The sequence below is a fragment of the Lepidochelys olivacea genome, assembly GCF_965140295.1.
Source record: "Lepidochelys olivacea isolate rLepOli2 genome assembly, chromosome: 2".
NCBI lineage: Eukaryota > Metazoa > Chordata > Testudines > Cheloniidae > Lepidochelys > Lepidochelys olivacea.
Genome location: NC_140412.1, coordinates 112,366,965 through 112,388,520, shown reverse-complemented (window position 1 = coordinate 112,388,520; position 21,556 = coordinate 112,366,965). Strand labels below are relative to the sequence as shown.

At 43.5% G+C, this 21,556-nt stretch overlaps 1 long non-coding RNA gene across 1 annotated transcript in view; it reads right to left on the bottom strand.

Annotated features, from left to right (window-relative positions):
* Positions 1-8,431: 8,431 nt before the first annotated feature.
* The window catches only part of LOC311516146, a 55,250-nt gene continuing 42,125 nt past the window's right edge, over positions 8,432-21,556 (bottom strand). The window contains exons 6-7 of the long non-coding RNA XR_014710348.1: positions 18,251-18,420; positions 8,432-10,051 (exon numbers count right to left, since the gene is read on the bottom strand). This is a non-coding gene — a long non-coding RNA (uncharacterized lncRNA). The remainder of the gene's footprint in view (positions 10,052-18,250; positions 18,421-21,556) is intronic.

The window sequence follows — 21,556 nt, the reverse complement described above, 5'->3', positions numbered from 1 at the left end:
TCATAGAATATCAGGGTTGGAAGGGACCCCAGAAGGTCATCTAGTCCAACCCCCTGCTCAAAGCAGGACCAATTCCCAGTTAAATCATCCCAGCCAGGGCTTTGTCAGGCCTGACCTTAAAAACCTCTAAGGAAGGAGATTTTACCACCTCCCTAGGTCCAGAGCAGCCACAACATGAAACTACCTTGTTGCTCAAACAAACTGCCTCTTTCTGGCTTAAATAGTGTAGTTCGACCAATCATGGAGCTGGGCAATCCTCCAATCAGAGCTGCTGTGGGTGGTGTCTTGGCAAGGGCTATAGCCCTAGTAGCTTCTTAGCTCATGGTGGCCAGGATGTGGCAGCTACCTGGGGACTCTCAGGCCTGGGCCCAAGGCCTGGGCCCAAGACAATCAGAGTATGATTTCAATGGTGTTCTGGAAGCCAAGGACAAGTCAGAGCAGAATTTGGTCCTTAACTTGTATCTGCCACTTCCAGAGACCATGAGTTATCATCTCTTCCACAGGATAGCACTTCAAGTGGTGAAAGTTTCTTGTCAGCATTGTTATGAGCCTAAATGCAGACATGGGATTTGACCCACAACTTCTGTCAGAGAGCAGCTATACCGCACTAGAATGCAATGATAATGTGTTTGTGAAGTATGATTAGATGTGAGTGTAAGTTTAAACTGATATTCCAGAGCAGCATCTGCAGCATATTCTAATATTCAATAACTAGTAAAAATTAATGGAAAGGCCCCACTGTCACATGACCAGTTCACCTTTCACACGAGAAACATATATATTTTAAAGTACAAGCTGCATGCCTATATGATAGAACTTAGTTTAAACTTAATTCAGGGACTTACAAAAATCTTGTCAATAGGACTACTCGCAAGCTTAAAGTTAATTGTGTACTTAAATGCTTTGCTTGATATGGGCAAATAGATGTAGGCTTCCATATTTTAGAAGGGATTTCTATGTGCCCTCATTTCATCCTTCCCTCTTGCTCTTTGAAACCATCATAGCTAGCCAGCGATCCACAACATCTGCAGACTATCAGAGGAAGGCATTGCTTTTCTATTTGTCTAAAAATAGGTCTAGTGGCAAGGAATTCTTGATTTCTAGTTCCAGCTCTGAAAGTGACTTTCTTTGTATCCTTGGGCAAATCACTCTGCCTCATTTTCCCTGTTTGTAACTCCCTCTCTTCCTCATAACATTATGGTGAGCATTAATAAATAGCATTAAATTGCTTTTGTAACCTCCCCAACACCTCTTACCCTAAGTGGAGCTGTGAAACTTATGTGGGCCCTGCCAGGGCCAAAGACTGCATCCCAACAGAGCTGCTGCCCTGTTGACAGTCAACCCTCCTGCAAGAAAAGAGACTGGAGACAGGTAACTAATGTAGCAGCCCCAGATGTCCCCAAAGAGGGGAGATCTGTTGGGTTCTTTACCCCAGAGACCAGATGCCAGGGAGAAGGAAGTGACTGCCCGAAGGACAGTTCAGCCAGCTACTTCAGCTGCCTCAGCCTGCAGCCTGATCACCAACAGTTACCTCAACCAGGAGGAAAAGCGGAAAGCTTATATCTAAGCTTGTTACCCCAGTGTGAGGAGTGTTCCCTTGGGCTGAAAAGCTACTTCTGAGAAGCAGACTGGTCCATGGATCATCAGATCCCTCAGATAAGACAGACACCAGACCACAGTGCCTGCAGCATCCACAAGTGCACCACCAACAGGGACCTCGACTGGGGACAGACATGTTAGAGGGCTGAGTTAACAATTAGAGTCAGGGAGACTTTGCTGTGGTTGTGTTAGATGACCAAGAGAGAAAAAAAGTTTATGGTACCCCGCCCCCTATATATATATATATATATATATATATATATATATATATATATATATATATATATATATATATATATATCTATATATCTGTACTTAAAGCAACCTAGCCACATTCATATATATTTATTTAGTATAACTTGTTCTTTACAATTTTTGTGTTTATAATTTCTGTTGTTTCTATATAGTTTATTGGAGTTACTTGGTAATTTGAGAACTCTGTACTTAGTTATGACATGAGCACAGTATGCCGTGGTAGGATGGATTACCCATTATTTCCCAGGAAGCACTGCCATTGGAGTATCATTCTGAATAATCCAGATAACTAGTGGGAGGAGTCATGAGTACAGCAGGGAGATCCAGACTAGCAGAATGACCTGGGCCCTCGGTAGGTAATGCGCACCCCATATCCTGAGTTTGTTCCCTCAAGGGCGCCAAGGTTACACTTTGAAGAGCATAAGTGCTATAAAATTAAGTACGGTATTATAATGATTATATCATTTCATTACACTATATAATTCTTCTTGCTATATCCATGGGTAACACAGATGCTTTATACTAAAAAAGACATCGGTCCTTGAATGTCAAATTAATGCTGCTTCTTAAAAAAATGCAGTAGTAAAAGCAGACAGCAAGGGGAATCAGCTTCTCTTCAAGTTTTTGCAGCTGTTCTTTCTCTACTCAGGAATGTACAATTCACTGCTTTTCCTTCCTGGAGAGTCCTTAAGAAACAACAATTAACTATGCAATACCTTATCATGCATTTCATGATCATGGAGAACTTTTTTATCTGTGCCTTCTACCTAAAGGCTATTGAGAAGCATTTAAAGGCAACAATGAATATGGATGAGATGAGGTCAAGCAGATGGAGCTGATATCAGAGAAAGATAAAGAGTCATATTTAATGTAGTTCATAGCAATTGCTATAAGCATGTGCCCAAAATGATATAAATATGTTGATGAAAAGCAGGTGATGAGTTTTCAAATTTCTTCAGCATACTGCAATAAGTAACACAAGTCATGTAGGCCCAGATCCTGAAAGGCATTTAGGGGGCTAGCGCCCATTGAAATTTGAGGATATGGGCTTTAGTGTCCTCCTCAGGGTTTGGTATGTAAGACAATGGAGTCTATCGCACCAGTTTCCCAGAGCAGAAAGAAACATAATGACGCATCTCCCCAGTAACGTCTCTCTCTCTCTCTTTCTTTTCTGCATTTAAAGTGGGAGTGGGGGGATGTCACAATTTGTAATTTGTAGGCAATGGTGCAACCACATAGAAAATACTTGGGAGGCAGCTGGACCGATAGATTTCCAAAAAGAGGTTATTTGTTTTTAAGAGATTCTGTCAACGTCTTTGAAAAAGATGTTTCCTCAGACCTTAAAGGAGGGCTTTCTACTGCCCTCTTTGCTCAAAGATTGTGTCTCAAAGAGGAAATGGATTGCACCATTTGTAAATTTGATTAGCTTCATTCTCTTCACAGTGCAGATTGCAAGCAGTAGCAAAAGTTGTGGCATTCATTGGAGATGGTGTTCCACTCGGTCTGGCATCCAGACAAAAATATTCCTGCACCAGTCCTGCAACAAATTCAAAGTTAGAAGGGCTGTGTCCATTGTTAATGAAAGCTCTGCCCCTAGATACAGCCTTAGTAATCTATAATACAGAAAAATAATTTGAGAGGGTGGAATAGAACCTCTGACTTAATGAGTGCTTCAAACACTATGAGACATCCTGAGGTGTCACCCATAAGGAAAATGGTTTTGGACAGGTTTCCAGTGGATGTGGTCTGAGAAAACAGATAATGAAATAACACAACCATTCCATCCCCTGTGTCACTGAGTAGCTCAGAGATTTGCCATGGCTTTCTTCTCTTCATTGTGTTTTAAAGTAATGAGAACACTGGATTAGAACTGGCATTGAAATGACTATCCTGCACACACTTACTGAATGTCTGAACAAATCTTTGCCACACAATCCATCCTGATCTGGAAAAATGTTCTGGTTATGATTGATAGCAATAGAGTCAGGTAATACTGTAGACCATCATGCTGCAGGGGACAGAGGAAATATAGTTATGGGTTCCTAAAATACAGCCTGGGGCTATCCCCGCACTGTAGCTGCAGGATGAGGGCAAAACTGATCAACTGCAGCTTTCTGATACTGTTGAACATGCAATTTCTATTCATCTAGCAAACAAGACACTAATCTGAGAAAAAAATTAGACTATAAAATTTTGCAAATATATATGCAAATCAGGTGCAGTCGTTGGGCTTCTGGCAAGCGGCCAATATGACCCTCTGAGTTAATAAGTTTGACTATTTCTTTATGACGTAGTTATGGTTACGTCTCTCTTCTAAGATAGGCCAAATTTTTGAAATATGATTATGCCCCTTTCCAATAACTTTGTGTGTGTGACATTTATAGGTAACAGAATATGTAAATATCATGCACTGCAATTAAATATTCATTCCCTTGTGCATGGTCCACTTAGAGATGCCCTGATGGTTTAGAAAAAAGGGTTGTGCCAGATAAGGTATTTGCTTGCTGTTCATAGAATCTTGATTATGTTATTGTTGTATATATGATTCCACAAAGTCTGCTTGTGGTGATTAAGATTGCATCTGTGATCTGGCATATCCAATGCAATCTTATAGTGAAGCAAAGAATGTGATAGAAAGATGCCACTTTTCCATTGATGCACTGGAAACTATAAAGTGATGGATATACAGTTATATGGCAAATGTAGTAAATACGACTTGGCTAAAGCAAAGCCAGTTATTAATTTTGTATATTTATTTTTTAAAAGGCGGCATTAATGTCTAAGTAGGGCCCAGGAGGTTTCATTATCAGCTGTCTGCTTCACATATTTACCTCTCTTTCACCATTAAGGGTCAGATTTCCAGTCCTGTGCTCAGACTCTTCTGGATGTAAAAATGCATACATGTTTGTAGTTTAATTGGAAAATACACACTGTGAAACCAGAATAAAAACAACAAAAGTGAAAATGCCAGTTAAGAGCACAACTCTGCATGTATTTGTTCATGTAGTTGTACCTCTGCAGTTCTGAAAAATCTGACTTTTAAAATGCACTGGGCTCCTGCTGCCAACACCTTTCTAGGAAGGGATTCCAGGAAGAAACTTCCATGAGCCATGCACATGCAAAGTTGTACCAACCACTGCCCATGCCCAGACAAGTAGCTGTTGTATATAGGACATTCCAACCAAGGAGCTCTGTGGCTCCCCTTACCTCTGTCCTACCAGTCAGAATTGGGGGAAGGGGCTCCAGCATCCTCCCTTTGCCAGCCTACTTTCAAGTGCTGACACCTAGCACTCTGTATTCCCAGTTAATGAAAGTAAACATTTAATGATATGGTTTCCATCATCCCCCCTGCCTCAGGTTTCTATTTCACGTTTTCATGTGCACCAATCCTAAATAGTTTGGGCTGATTTAAATTATACTGAATGACATCAAACAGTCATTGAAGCTGCACCCTTTAATGCTAATTCTGAATGTGACTCACTGAGAATTTCAAGGTTTTTTTCTTGCCACCTCTGACTACAGACTTACCTGAATAGATTGTGGTGAAGAACTGGGTAGTAAGATATTACCAATACATGAGTTTCTGAGCAGCAAGCAACCTATCACTGCAGTGCTGAAGGAAAGAGTGTAAGGAAGGTTGTTTGTGTGGTGTCAGTTAAGTCAGAGGAGCAATGTTTAATTGACAAAACAATATATCCCTTGGACTACTAGGCTCTGTTCAGAGAAAGTACATCAAATAAACCTCAAATATGGCTCATCAAAGTTGCATGCAAAGAGGAACACTACACCCCGATGAGAGAGGTGAGAAAATCAACTCTGAATCCAAAAGAAAAGCGCCAGACTTCAGTGGAAGGTACCAGCTGCAATATTTTCGATTTTAAAATGCATGGGCTACATCAAAAAGAAGTACATAAAAGCTGTCACCCTAGTGCAATAACCTTAGAGCACTTCTGTCACCGATTCTCAACAAGACTAAGAGAAAGGTTTCTGTTATTTACTTATTTTTAAGCATGGAACTCTTATGAGTGTTGCCCATTCTCACTGGTCAGGATGATTACTGTTAGAATTGCATATTTATTCCAAGCTACAAACAGACTCCCTTGGCCGTTATGAAGACCCTTGTCTTCCTTAGCTTATCTTGCTCCTTCAGAACCTTTCAGGATAGCAACATTGAACAGCTGGAGGGATTTCAGAATGGTTTAAAATAGCATAGTCTTTTAAATGAAAGTGTTTGTTATTATAGGCCCTGGAAATAGCACCCCTAAGTACAATATCCTCTTCCAAAAGAGCTGCCCTAAATGTATTCAATTCCAAAACAGTTACCTCTTCTACAACAAAATCATTAAGCTGAGTACCCTGGCTTAATTAGACTTAGATGTCATCAGGGATTCACTCTGTCTTAATAAACTCATCTGTTTTTATCATCACTTCTGTAACGTAGTCCACAAAACCCTAGTTATCTTGTCCCATTGCCTCAGGAGCACAATTAGAAATTATCTGTGTACCTTTTGGACTGGCCTTCAGAGGACCACATTTTCAAAGATTTTGTGCCCACAATATCAGGCACTTGCCACTGCAGTAACAGGTGCAAGTGGGCTCATGCCAGCAGAGCATTTTCAGAGGAAGGTATAACTTGAGCACCAAATTGCTCGACTCCATTTGTGACACTTATGGCAAGATTATCAGAAGAGAACAGCACATTAGGTGCTGAGCTTTTTTTGAACAGTCTGTCCCAGTATAGCTGTGACATTCTCCAGGGTACAATCTGGACTGTTGAACGGCTGTGTTAATTCTCCAGCTCAGGATGACTTTTATCCTGCTTTGTTAGTAACATGCAGCCTCTCTAGGCTCTGCTCACACACAGCCATTAGCATGGAAAGTCACTCCTAGCAAAGTTACACAAATGCTCTCCCAGCCACTCATGAACTATATAAAGGGTAACACTAACAAATTCCCCAACATCAGCCTTGTACCCCAGAAATGGGCACCTTTTACTGCTCAGTAAAACCCTGTGCAGTATAAGCTCATACTAGTCCAACATTCCAACAAAGAGTAATGTTTATATGGACCAGCCTTGTTGTCTCAAGTGGAGTCCCCAAGTCCCATTCAATCCAAATACACCCTGGATTAGATAAAGGAATATAACAAGTTTATGAACTAGAGAAAGAAAGATTTTAAGTGATTATGAGTGATAAAGGCATAAAAGTCAGAATTGGTTACACAAGAAATAAAAGGATAAAACCACAAAACTATTTCCTAAACTTTACTAAGCTAAATAAGATTTAAAAGCAAATAGATTTCTCTTACCCCAAAATTTTCAGCAGTCCATACTAACTGGAAAGCCTTTCAGTGACGACAACTCCCCCCAGTCCAATGATGCTCCTATTGTCTTTCAAGCGATCTCACATCTGTGAGTAGAGCTGAGGGAGGAGAGGTGGGGAGTAGGTCACTGTCTCTCCTTCTTATACTCTGACCTTTGTACTGGAAATATATTTGCTGGAACATGGAGTCAGCAGTTCCATTGCATACATGTTCTGCCAGCTGTCCTTTGGGTGAATTGTAAATATTTTGTTTACAACTCCCCTACTGGTTAATCTCTGATTAAAGAAGTAATGACTCTTTAGCAGCCTGCTAGCGTGCAAGTCTGTCTTTGTCTCTGAAAAACTCATTTGAGCCTGCTCTTCTAACTTTGTAACATGCTACAGTAAAATCATTGTCATACTTTAGGGTCTCATAACTTTACATACAAAGTTGCCACGCACATTTTACCAGGATAATAATGTTCAGCAGATTATGAGTTTTCAAATGATACCATGCAAGGCATACATTGTACTAAATATATCATAATCATATAAAAGTGATGAATTTGGGGTACAGGGTGTCACATGAAGTACAGGGTGTCACAATAGCCCTCAGAGCAGGTAGAATGGGGGCATGACAATGGTTGTGATGGAGTAGGTGAATCGGTTCATTATGGGAAGGATATGTCAAAATAGTAAGTTGTGGAATTTGTTCTATAGATAAACAGGTTCATTGTCATCCTCAGCTCTTCTGGCTAAAAGTTCCACAGTTGTCGGCCAGCCAGTGAGAAGGCTCTGTCTCCTGCTTGCATTAGGCTTCCCCTATTCATTGAAAGTTTCATTGTCCCTGAGTACTGAAGCTTTCTCAGGAAGTTTGGATCACAGAGTAATAAGTGGTCTTTGACATATAGCTCAGTTTCAGCCTGTTGTGTACTAGGGTAATCTTTGGGTGGGCTAGAGTTCACTTCATTGCCCTTCTCCAGTGCCTAAAAAACCCCACAACTCCCATAGAAAAGTAGTTGGAGACCCAGAGTTCAGTCTCTAAGGATTTTCAGTAAAGACTGTACAGGGTCAACTTCCCCACATTCAAGTCCCAAAAGGAACTAAAGAAATTAATTTAATTAAATAACTTTATAAAATCATATGATAAAGAAACAAATAATAATCTAATTTTTACAGCATGACATGGCTATTTTATAATCCACAGACATTATCTTCACAGTTATACATAAACATAAATAAAGAAAACAAATTAAAATCTGAACAGTTCAGTCCCCAGTGAAACACAGTGAGAAGAAACTTAGTCCCCAAAAGCTTACGTTTAGTTCACGTAAGTCTCAGTTAGAGTCTTTGATCACCAAATCTATACAGTTTGCTGAGTCTAAAACAACATCTTCCCTCCACTTGCTTGTAGAAATCTTCAGTTGGAATCCATGCAGACTCTTCCTCTGCTGAAATCACTGCTAGCCAGTCAGTTAACTAATTAACCAACTACTCAGTTAAGTCACAGGTGTATAAATTTAAAGAAAACTGCTGAAAAATGCTTCAGAGGTGGAGACAATAGCCTGCTTTCTGCTCCAGGGCTCAGCTTCTCCCAACTCACACAGGACACATGGCCCTTCGTAAAGCAGCTACCCTGACTGCTTGCCCTCATGGAGTCTGACCTCAGCAACAGGGAACCTATTGGAGCATACCCAAAACTACCACGTCCAATTCCAGAAGCTTCTTGATGTGGAGTGCTATATCTGCCTAGCAATAATGACTCAGACACAACTCGCTCTTACCTCCCCACAATGAGTCTCTTAAAGAGATATCTCCCTATTAGGCACATGGATTACACCAGCTCTTTACACAACATTAAAAATATGAGGAAACCAAATTAGCACAGCAAATAACCATGTTTTTAACTGGTTCTCGTTGCTTCTGTAATAGAAGACAGGGAGGCCTATTAGACGGCTACTAAACTATTTAAAAGGATGTTATCCAGTTCCTATACACTACACAGCCCATTATTATTCTTCATGTGGCTGACGTAGATATAGCAACAACTATAATTTTACATTCAGATGGCTAAGTCAGATAATTGCATCTGGAATAGCAGAGCGTATCGCTGTGATGCCTCCTTCATATTTGTGAATTGGGCATTGAGTTGTTATATGTTCCATGGTCTGTTCTGGTGACCACCGTCACGCTCTGGAGAGTCTTTAATTTTCCATTTGTGCAGCAAGTATCCGCATCTGCCATGGTTTGTGTGGATGCGATTTAGGGTTGCCCATGAACTTCGTGGGAGATTGAAGCCAGGGATCTTCTGCATCAGGTCTTTCACAAAGTGTTTATTTGTGACTTCTTGTGAACTCCATTTGGCTTTCCAAACTTCATGAAGGTTGAAGTTGCATTGTTGAAGGTTAAATGCGTGGGTCCAAAAGGGCTTACACGACTTCAAGCGGTGGTGAGAGACATTGCTAAGGTCCTGATGGCTGGAAAGATGTTCATTTTCCATGGTCCTCTGGAATTCCTGAAGGGTTGTGGCATCGTGGCAAATGGATGGGGGAGCAATGTGCGACAGTACTGGCAGTCAAGGTGTTGGGATCGACTTGAGGGTTCCAGTGATGCACCACATTGCAGTGTTCAGTTGAAAATCAACAAGTTGAGCATAGCTACTTCTGGCCCATACCAGTGCACAGTACTCAGCTATGGAGTACACAAGGGCCATCGCTGATGTCTGTAACCCTGCTGCTGATGCTCTCCAGCTTGTGCTTGCCAGTTTCTGGACCAGATAGACTTTTGTCTTCATCTTGGCAGCTCCCTTCTTCAGATGGTGATGGAAGGTTAGTGTGCGATCCAGCTCCACTCTGAGAAAGGTTGAAGTGGGGTCATGGTAATGGTGATCTGAATCCCTGCAACAACATCATGTGACATTCAACCACTTCGTTGGCCTTCTTACTGCTGCCACCAAGAAAAGTATCCCCAGAGCTTCTGGGAAAAATACATGCCCCACTGGACAAAAGAGATCCAGGATCTGCACCAGCAGTACAACTAGTCGGGCAGACCACAGGTTGCAAAGCCCCTATTAGAGTCTCTAGACTCAGCCAGACGCCAGCAGTGGATTGAGTGTGTTGAAGGTCTGAACTTCACACACTCTAATCGCCATGCGTGGGCCTAACTACAACATCTGAGAGCCACTAATCCAATGGAATATCGTACCTCAAAAGTACGGCCCAACTCCATTGCCTCCAAATTAGTGGAGAGCACAAAAGAACCACTCGACAAAAACACCAAGCAAGAGATACATTGTCAACTACATCGGACAATGACCTCAATCCTTCCATAAGACCCCCTCGCCATCCGTACAGCCCACTGAGAATTTAACAATTAAAATGAGGAATTGCTCCTTCTCTTCACCCTCAAGGGTACACATCCTCCCAAAGGTGACTGGGGGTTGGGGAGGAGAGTACAGGAAGGAAGCAGTAGCATGGCCTCCTCCACATGCACTGATCTGAGAGCAGGCAAGATGCACCAAGAAGGGCGGATGACATTCTAAAGCAAGTGTTAGTTTAAGCATTCCCATGTGTAAGAAAGGACTTCCTGTGCATGAAGTGCAAGTTGGTGGCTGTGTTGGAGGAAAAGATTCTTGGATTGGAAGGGCAAGTAGAGATGTTAATGAGAATCAAGGAAGCTGAGGAGTTCTTAGTCAACCAGGTTTGGGAAACAATCAGTCCCAGGTTCAAGGAAAACAGGAGATGGCCACTGTCAAGGATCCTCCCCCACTCTGAATTCTAGGGTACAGATGTGGGGACCTGCATGAAAAACCTCCTAAGCTTATCTTTACCAGCTTAGGTCAAAACTTCCCCAAGGTACAAAATATTCCACCCGTTGTCCTTGGACTGGCCGCTACCACCACCAAACTAATACTGGTTACTGGGGAAGAGCTGTTTGGACGTGTCTTTCCCCCCAAAATACTTTCCAAAACCTTGCACCCCACTTCCTGGACAAGGTTTGATAAAAAGCCTCACCAATTTGCCTAGGTGACTACAGACCCAGACCCTTGGATCTTAAGAACAATGAACAATCCTCCCAACACTTGCACCCCCCTTTCCTGGGAAATGTTGGATAAAAAGCCTCACCAATTTGCATAGGTGACCACAGACCCAAACCCTTGGATCTGAGAACAATGAAAAAGCATTCAGTCTTTTACAAGAAGACTTTTAATAAAAAATAGAAGTAAATAGAAATAAAGAAATCCCCCCTGTAAAATCAGGATGGCAGATATCTTACAGGGTAATTAGATTCAAAAACATAGAGAACCCCTCTAGGCAAAACCTTAAGTTACAAAAAAGATACACAGACAGAAATAGTTATTCTATTCAGCACAATTCTTTTCTCAGCCATTTAAAGAAATCATAATCTAACACATACCTAGCTAGATTACTTACTAAAAGTTCTAAGACTCCATTCCTGGTCTACCCCCGGCAAAGACCCAGCATACAGACAGACACACCCTTTGTTTCTCTCCCTCCTCCCAGCTTTTGAAAGTATCTTGTCTCCTCATTGGTCATTTTGGTCAGGTGCCAGCGAGGTTACCTTTAGCTTCTTAACCCTTTACAGGTGAGAGGAGCTTTCCCCTGGCCAGGAGGGATTTCAAAGGGGTTTACCCTTCCCTTTATATTTATGACACGCCCCCCAAATCTCAGCTAGGGTGAAACACTGGCTGGGATTTCTTCCTGGAGCTCTAGGAAAAACAGAGTTAATAAGACACATGCATCTCTAAATATACTACCAAGTACATAAAGACTAACAATATTTTCCACATCTCAAGGACGATTTTAACCAGTTGATTCTGGGAAACTTTCACGGGAGAGTGCATCAGCCACTTTGTTAGAAGCTCCTGAGATGTGTTGGATGTCGAAATCAAAATCTTGGAGAGCTAAACTCCATCGAAGAAGTTTTTTGTTAGTTTCCTTGACGGTGTGAAGCCACTTCAGTGCAGCATGGTCGGTTTGCAGGTGGAAACGCCGTCCCCAAACATATGGGCGTAGCTTTTCCAGAGCATAGACAATGGCGTAACATTCTTTTTCAGTGACTGACCAGTTGCTTTCCCTCTCAGACAGTTTTTTGCTGAGAAACACTACAGGGTGGAATTCTTGATCAGGTCCTTTCTGCATTAAAACTGCTCCCACACCACGCTCAGACGCATCTGTGGTTACTAGGAACGGTTTGTCAAAGTCTGGGGCCCTTAGTACAGGGTCAGGCATGAGTGTCGCTTTAAGCTTGTTAAAGGCCTTCTGACACTTTTCGGTCCACTGAACAGCATTTGGCTGTTTCTTTTTGGTTAGGTCTGTCAGTGGGGCAGCGATTTGGCTGTAGTGCGGTACAAATCGTCTGTAATAGCCAGCCAAGCCTAAGAAGGATTGAACCTGTTTCTTTGACTTTGGGACAGGCCACTTTTCGATAGCATCCACTTTGGCCTGTAGGGGGCTGATAGTTCCTTGACCCACCTGGTGTCCAAGGTAAGTCACTCTGTTTAGGCCTATTTGACACTTCTTAGCCTTAACAGTTAGTCCTGCCTCCCTTATGCGCTCAAGGACTTTTTGTAGATGTTCCAGGTGGTCTGCCCAGGAATCCGAAAATATGGCCACGTCGTCAAGGTAGGCGACTGCATATTCTCCTAATCCTGCTAGGAGACCATCTACAAGTCTTTGGAAAGTGGCGGGTGCATTTCGCAGCCCGAAAGGGAGTACATTAAATTCATACAGCCCGAGATGTGTGATGAAGGCTGACCTTTCCTTGGCAGATTCATCTAGCGGTACCTACCAGTACCCCTTGGTTAAGTCCAAAGTAGAGATGAACTGGGCCCGTCCCAGTTTCTCTAATAGTTCATCTGTGCGTGGCATTGGATAGTTGTCTGGGCGAGTTACAGCATTTAGCTTACGGTAGTCCACGCAAAAACGTATTTTCCCATCTGGTTTGGGAACCAGAACCACTGGAGATGCCCATGCACTTTCAGAGGGGCGGATTACACCCATCTGTAACATATCCTGGATCTCCCGTTCTATAGCAGTTTTAGCTTGAGGAGACACCCGGTAAGGTTGGACCCTAATTGGGTGAGCATTACCTGTGTCAATGGAGTGGTATGCCCGTTCAGTCAGTCCTGGGGTGGCTGAGAACGTTGGCGCGTAGCTAGTGCACAGCTCCTGGATCTGCTGTCGCTGCATACGCCCAAGAGTCATGGAGAGGTTCACCTCTTCCACACCACCAGCACATTTCCCTTCGTAGTAGACACCTTCAGGCCACTCAGCGTCGTCTCCTCCCTGGGCTGTAAACTGACAAACCTTTAATTCTCTGGAATAAAAGGGCTTTAGAGAATTAATATGGTACACCTTAGGCTTTCGGTTGGAGGTGGGGAATGCTATGAGATAATTAACAGCTCCCAGGCGCTCCTGGACCATGAATGGCCCTTCCCATGATGCTTCCATTTTATGGGCCTGGAGCGCCTTTAAGACCATGACCTGGTCTCCTACTTTGAAGGAACGCTCTCTGGCATGTTTATCATACCAGGCTTTTTGCTCTTTTTGAGCATCCTGTAAGTTTTCTCTAGCAAGGGCTAAAGAGGTTCGGAGGGTGTTTTGTAGGTTGGTTACAAAGTCCAGAATGTTAGTTCCTGGAGAAGGTGTAAATCCCTCCCATTGCTGCTTCACCAACTGCAATGGCCCCTTAACCTCACGGCCATATACAAGTTCAAATGGGGAAAACCCTAAACTGGGATGTGGTACAGCTCTGTAGGCAAAGAGCAACTGCTGCAATACTAGGTCCCAATCATTGGAGTGCTCATTTACGAATTTACGTATCATGGCCCCCAAAGTTCCATTGAACTTCTCCACCATGCCATTTGTTTGATGATGGTAAGGAGTGGCAACCAAGTGATTTACCCCATGAGCTTCCCAAAGGTTTTTCATAGTTCCTGCCAGGAAATTAGTCCCTGCATCTGTGAGGATGTCGGAGGGCCAACCTACCCTGGCAAAAATGTCTGCTAGTGCCTGGCACACACTTTTAGCCCTGGTGTTGCTTAGAGCTACTGCTTCCGGCCATCGGGTGGCAAAATCCATGAAAGTCAGTATGTACTGCTTTCCTCTGGGTGTCTTTTTCGGAAAAGGACCCAGAATATCCACAGCTACTCGCTGAAATGGAACTTCAATGATGGGGAGTGGTTGTAGAGGGGCTTTGACCTGGTCTTGGGGTTTTCCCACTCTTTGGCACACCTCACAAGACTGGACATAGGTAGAAACATCCTTGCCCATTCCCTCCCAGTGGAATGACCCCCCCAAACGGTCTTTGGTCCTGTTCACCCCAGCATGGCCACTAGGGTGATCGTGGGCTAAGCTCAAGAGCTTGGCCCGGTATTTAGTTGGAACTACCAACTGTCTCTGAGGATGCCAGTCTTCCTGGTGTCCACCAGAAAGAGTTTCCTTGTATAAAAGTCCTCTTTCTATAACAAACCTGGATCGATTAGAAGAGCTGAGAGGTGGTGGGTTGCTCCATGCCGCCGTCCAAGCTCTTTGGAGGCTTTCATCTGCTTCCTGTTCGGTCTGGAACTGTTCCCTTGATGCTGGAGACATCAGTTCCTCATGGGATTGTGGACCTAGGCTTGGTCCCTCTGGAAGCGATATAGGGGATGGAGCTGTTTCTGTTGACTGTGAACCGCTCTCCGCTGGTGCACTATGTTGGGATTCAGGCTCCGGCTGAGCCTCTTGTGTAGGGTTATCGGCTGCTGCCAGTTCAGGTTCGGTGGGGCCCTCTGGTGTTGAGGTTGCAAGTACTGGATTCAGTGCTGACACGGGGTCTGGTGTTGGTTGTTCGGCTGGTTCCGGTTCTGGGACTGGTTCCGTCTGGGTCTCTGGGACTGGATCCACTACTGCTGTTGCAGACATTGGCCTGGGGTCCAGGTCCATCACCTCTGACCGGGTCCTGATAGAAGTTTCCGGAACAGAGCTAGGCCTCACGGCTTGTTTAGCCTGGCTGCGGGTGACCGTTCCCACCCTCTTGGCCTGCTTCACATGATTGGCCAAGTCTTCCCCCAACAGCATGGGGATGGGATAATCATCATAGACTGCAAAAGTCCACATTCCTGACCAGCCCTTATACTGGACAGGCAACTTGGCTGTAGGCAAATCGAAAGAGTTGGACTTGAAGGGTTGAATCGTCACTTGGATCTCTGGGTTGATTAAATTGGGGTCCACTAAGGAAGCATGGATAGCTGACACTTGTGCTCCGGTGTCCCTCCACGCGGTGACCTTCTTCCCGCCCACACTCACAGTTTCCCTCCGCTCCAAGGGTATCTGGGAGGTATCTGGGCCTGTAGACCTCTGGTGTGATTCCGGTGCAATGAACTGTAATCTGTTGGGGTTCTTGGGGCAGTTGGCCTTTACATGCCCCAGCTCGTTACATTTAAAACATCGTCCAGCTGACGGGTCACTGGGGCGAGGAGGGTTGCTGGAGAACGGGGTGGTGGGACGATAAGGGGTCTGGAGGGTTCTTTGGGAGGTAGGTGGGGCTTTGGGCGGCCCCTGGTAATAGGGTGTGGTCTGGGGTGGTCCCTTCTGGTCTCCGCTCCAACTGCGACCAGTTTTCTTCTTCTCTGCCACCTCCACCCATCTGGCTCCAATCTCTCCTGCCTCGATTACAGTTTTGGGTTTCCCATCTAGGATGTATCTTTCTATTTCCTCAGGAACACCCTCTAAGAATTGTTCCATTTGCATTAGGAAGGGCAAATTTACTGGAGAGTCAACACTTGCTCCTGATATCCAGGCATCCCAATGTTTCACAATGTGGTAGGCATGTCGGGTAAATGACATGTCTGGTTTCCACCTTAGGGCTCTGAACCTCCGACGAGACTGCTCGGGTGTTATCCCCATTCTGACTCTCGCCTTGGATTTAAACAGTTCATACTTGTTCATGTGTTCTTTAGGCATTTCAGCTGCCACCTCAGCTAAGGGTCCACTGAGCTGCGGCCTCAGCTCTACCATGTATTGGTCAGTAGAGATGTTGTACCCAAGGCAGGCCCTTTCAAAGTTTTCTAAGAAGGCCTCAGTATCATCACCTGCCTTGTAGGTGGGGAACTTTCTGGGATGGGAAGTGGTACTTGGAGAAGGATTGCTAGGGTTTGTTGGGATATTCCGCTGAGCCTTTATCTTCTCCACCTCCTCCACATGCTTCCTCTCTTTTTCCTTCTCCTCCAGTTCTTTGGCCCTTGCTTCCATTTCTTTGTCCCTTGCTTCCATTTTCAGCCGCATGAGTTCTATCTGTCTTTCATGTTCCCTTTGTTTTTCCGCAGCCTGAAATCTGGCTAATTCCAGCTTTTGTCGAGCCGTGGATTTTGTCATTCTAACCTCTCTGTTTTTAACTAACTTTACACCCAAGGTTTAGAAATAAACAAACAAAACTTGGCTGTAAAATTTTGCTGTGCTGGAATAGAATACCTATTCTCTGATAGTGATTGTCAGCCTACAGAAAAAGACAATTCCCTTGTCTCTGCTCTGGGCCCAAATCAAAGCAAAAAACCTCCAACTACTTGGAAACCTGCTTACCAGCACCCAAAGGAAAAAAAAATTCCTTTTCAAACCTGTGCTCCTTGTAAAACAAAAAAATCAAAATCCTAAAAAAAAACCCTGCCACTTTTGTCTCCAGGCAAATGGGTAGAACACACACCCCCTATTTACTTTTAGGAAGAAAAGAAAAAAAAAAACTCTGGGTTGGAAGACTGTGAATTTCCCTGCAGGAGTTAAGTACCCTGCCTCCAGGCAAAGAAAACCTGCAATTCACAAAGATAATCCCCTTTTGTCTCTGCTTGGCCACAAAGCAGAGAAAAACCAAGCTGCTTTCAGTTTCAGCTGCTTTCTGGACTTCCTTTCCAAAGGAAAAAAAAATTTCCTTTTTAAAATCTGTATTTCTAGTTCAGAAAATCTCAACTGGATCTCAAAATGATTTCAGGTTAATCCCACCACTATGCCACCATGTCAAGGTTCCTCCCCCACTCTGAACTCTAGAGTACAGATGTGGGGACATGCATGAAAAACCTCCTAAGCTTATCTTTACCAGCTTAGGTCAAAACTTCCCCAAGGTACAAAATATTCCACCCGTTGTCCTTGGACTGGCCGCTACCACCACCAAACTAATACTGGTTACTGGGGAAGAGCTGTTTGGACGCGTCTTTCCCCCCAAAATACTTCCCAAAACCTTGCACCCCACTTCCTGGACAAGGTTTGATAAAAAGCCTCACCAATTTGCCTAGGTGACTACAGACCCAGACCCTTGGATCTTAAGAACAATGAACAATCCTCCCAACACTTGCACCCCCCTTTCCTGGGAAATGTTGGATAAAAAGCCTCACCAATTTGCATAGGTGACCACAGACCCAAACCCTTGGATCTGAGAACAATGAAAAAGCATTCAGTCTTTTACAAGAAGACTTTTAATAAAAAATAGAAGTAAATAGAAATAAAGAAATCCCCCCTGTAAAATCAGGATGGCAGATATCTTACAGGGTAATTAGATTCAAAAACATAGAGAACCCCTCTAGGCAAAACCTTAAGTTACAAAAAAGATACACAGACAGAATTAGTTATTCTATTCAGCACAATTCTTTTCTCAGCCATTTAAAGAAATCATAATCTAACACATACCTAGCTAGATTACTTACTAAAAGTTCTAAGACTCCATTCCTGGTCTATCCCCGGCAAAGACCCAGCATACAGACAGACACACCCTTTGTTTCTCTCCCTCCTCCCAGCTTTTGAAAGTATCTTGTCTCCTCATTGGTCATTTTGGTCAGGTGCCAGCGAGGTTACCTTTAGCTTCTTAACCCTTTACAGGTGAGAGGAGCTTTCCCCTGGCCAGGAGGGATTTCAAAGGGGTTTACCCTTCCCTTTATATTTATGACAGCCACAAAGGAGTAGGAGAGAGAAGAAGTCACTGAGGTGCCCAGGCAAGGCATAACCACGAGAGGCAAGAGGTCACTGCAGTATGTTTCACAGCTAGAAATGGACAAGGATGGGCAGGCCGTAGCCACCAGAGGGAAAAAGACCAGGAGGAATTCTACTCACCTAGAAGTTTCCAATCAATACTAGGTCCTCAATGTGGAAACTGTAAGACATCTCTCAAGGTATCCAGCTGGTCCAAAGGAATGGAAAGATGTATGAGACACAGGTCTTAGGTCTTCATCACTGAGTGGGTGTGTTTCTGGTGGGGTTCCTGCAGGTATCTGTTCTTGGCCCTATGATATTTAACATTTTTATCTGTGACCCAGGAGAAAACATAAAATCATCACATATAATGTTTGCAGATGACACAAAAATTGGAGTGGTAATAATGAAAAGGACACATGATTAATACAGAACAATCTAGATAGCTTAGTAAGCTGGCCACAAGCAAACTATGCATTTTAATACAGCTAAATGTAAATAGAAAAGGATTACTTGTGCACCTTAGAGGCTAACAAATTTATTTGAGTATAAGCTTTTGTGAGCTACAGCTCACTTCATTGGATGCATTCAGTGGAAAATACAGTGGGGAGATTTATATACATAGAGAACATGAAACAATGGGTGTTCCCATACACACGGTAACGAGAGTGATCACCTCAGGTGAGCTATTACCAGCAGGAGAGCTGGGTGGGGGAACCTTTTGTAGTGATAATCAAGGTGGGCCATTTCCAGCAGTTGACAAGAATGTCTGAGGAACAGTGGGGGTTAGGGGGTGGAATAAACAAGGGGAAATCGTTTTACTTTGTGTAATGACCCATCCACTCCCAGTCTCTATTCAAGCCTAAATTAATTGTATCCAGTTTGCAAATTAATTCCAATTCAGCAGTCTCTCGTTGGAGTCTGTTTTTCAAGTTTTTTTTGCTGAAGAATTGCAACTTTTAGGTCTGTAATCCAGTGACTAAAGAGATTGAAGTGTTCTCCGACTGGTTTTTGAATGTTATAATTCTTGACGTCTGATTTGTGTCCATTTATTCTTTTACATAGAGACTGTCCAGTTTGACCAATGTACATGGCAGAGGGGCATTGCTGGCACATGATGGCATATAATACATTGGTAGATGTGCATGTGAATGAGCCTCTGATAGTGTGGCTGATGTGATTAGGCCCTATGATGGTGTCCCCTGAATAGATATGTGGACACAGTTGGCAAAGGGCTTTGTTGCAAGGATAGGTTCCTGGGTTAGTGGTTCTGTTGTGTGGTGTGTGGTTGCTGGTGAGTATTTGCTTCAGGTTGGGGGGCTGTCTGTAAGCAAGGACTGGCCTGTTTCCCAAGATCTGTGAGTGTGATAGGTCGTCCTTCAGGATAGGTTGTAGATCCTTGATGATGCGTTGGAGAGGTTTTAGTTGGGGGCTGAAGATGATGGCGAGTGGCATTCTGTTATTTTCTTTGTTGGGCCTGTCCTGTAACAGGTGACTTCTGGGTACTCTTCTGTCAATCTGTTTCTTCACTTCAGCAGGTGGGTATTGTAGTTGTAAGAATGCTTGATAGAGATCTTGTAGGTGTTTGTCTCTGTCTGAGGAGTTGGAGCAAATACAGTTGTATTGTAGAGCTTGGCTGTAGACAATGGATCGTGTGGTGTGGTCTGGATGAAAGCTGGAGGCATGTAGGTAGGAATAGTGGTCAGTAGGTTTCCGGTATAGGGTGGTGTTTATGTGACCATCGCTTATTAGCACCATAGTGTCCAAGAACTGGATCTCTTGTGTGGACTGATCCAGGCTGAGATTGATGGTGGGATGGAAATTGTTGAAATCATGGTGGAATTCCTCAAGGGCATCTTTTTCAAGATGTCATCAATGTAGCGCAAGTAGAGTAGGGGCTTTAGGGGACGAGAGCTGAGGAAGCGTTGTTCTAAGCCAGCCATAAAAATGTTGGCATACTGTGGGGCCATGCGCGTACCCATAGCAGTGCTGCTGATTTGAAGGTATACGTTGTCCCCAAATGTGAAATAGTATACCTCCAGGAGCAAAGAATGTAGCCATACTTACGGATGGGGTATTTTATCTTAGAAAATGACTCCAAAAAAGATTTGGAGTTTGTGGTGGGTAATCAGCTGAAAATGAGCAAAAGTGTGGCCCAAAGGGCTAATGCAATCCTTGGATACATAAACAGAGGAATCCTGAGTAGGATTAGAGACACTATTTTACTTCTTTATTTGGCACTGGTGCAACTGCTGCTGGAATACTGTGCCCAGTTCTGGAGTTTACAGTTCAAGAAAGATCTTGATAAATTGGAGAGGGTTTACAAAAGAGCCACGAGAATGATTAAAGGCTTGGAAAGAATGCCTTACAGCAATAGACTCCAGGGAGCTCAATCTGCTTAGTTTAACAAAGAGAAGGAAAAATGTGACTTGATTGCAGTCTACAGTCGCTACCCAGGGAACAAATATTCAATAATGGGCTTTTCAGTCTAGCAGAGAAAGGAATAACATGATCCAATGACTGAAAGATGAAGCTAGACAAATTAAGACTGGAAATAAGGTGTACAATTTTTATCTAAAGAACCCTATCTGCCTCCAGACATGTGGCCTGGAAAGGGGAAAATCAATTCTCTGTGTAGACTACTCACATAGCGTATTTACATTTTGTAAGATATTCTGAAACCATGGCGATGGGGACATATAGAAACATTTGATAGGCCGGAGGCCATCCCTTTGTCTCTGTTTAAAGTGCAGGTGGGCATGGATACGTATGCTAAGGAGGACTTTAGACATGATGCTCATTTGCCTGCTCCCACAGAATCTCCAACAGCAGGAAAGGATTATAATTTTTGTGCCACTGCAACAAGAAGTGTCTAGACATGATTTGTACTGGGAAATCACTCATTAAGCACTGTTGTATGTGAAACACTTGTTTCCATGCTGGGACAATCAGTCTGGTTGGTATGTAGGCAAAATTAATGCTAATGTACCTTCTGTTCAGATGAGCAGGTCAGCACAGCAGGTCCAGTAGGTAATGTTTCTAATTACCAGGCTGAGCAGTGTTACCTGATGGCAGTTTATTGTAGAAGATATAAAATGACTGCACAACTCCCAAGGTGTTTTTTATAAAGTCACTAAAAGGCGACGGGGTATGCCTTAGTGATTACTAGATATTGCAGAGATTGTGATTATTTGTCACTTCAATTCTAGGAGCTCCTCTGGACTACATGTTTTTATTAATTCAGTGACTGACAAATAATGTCTGACACTCAGGTATAGGGCCTTATGCTGGAATCTCTTACTGGAAATTCTGTTCTGCTAATTGTTGCTGTAAGCACGACTGCATGGCACACGCTTTTGCCTCTAGGCCATGCCATCTGGACCTGGTATTGACTATGCTCTATTATGAGCTCTAGGAATGTGAGCTCATTGATTTTTCTACCTTTTC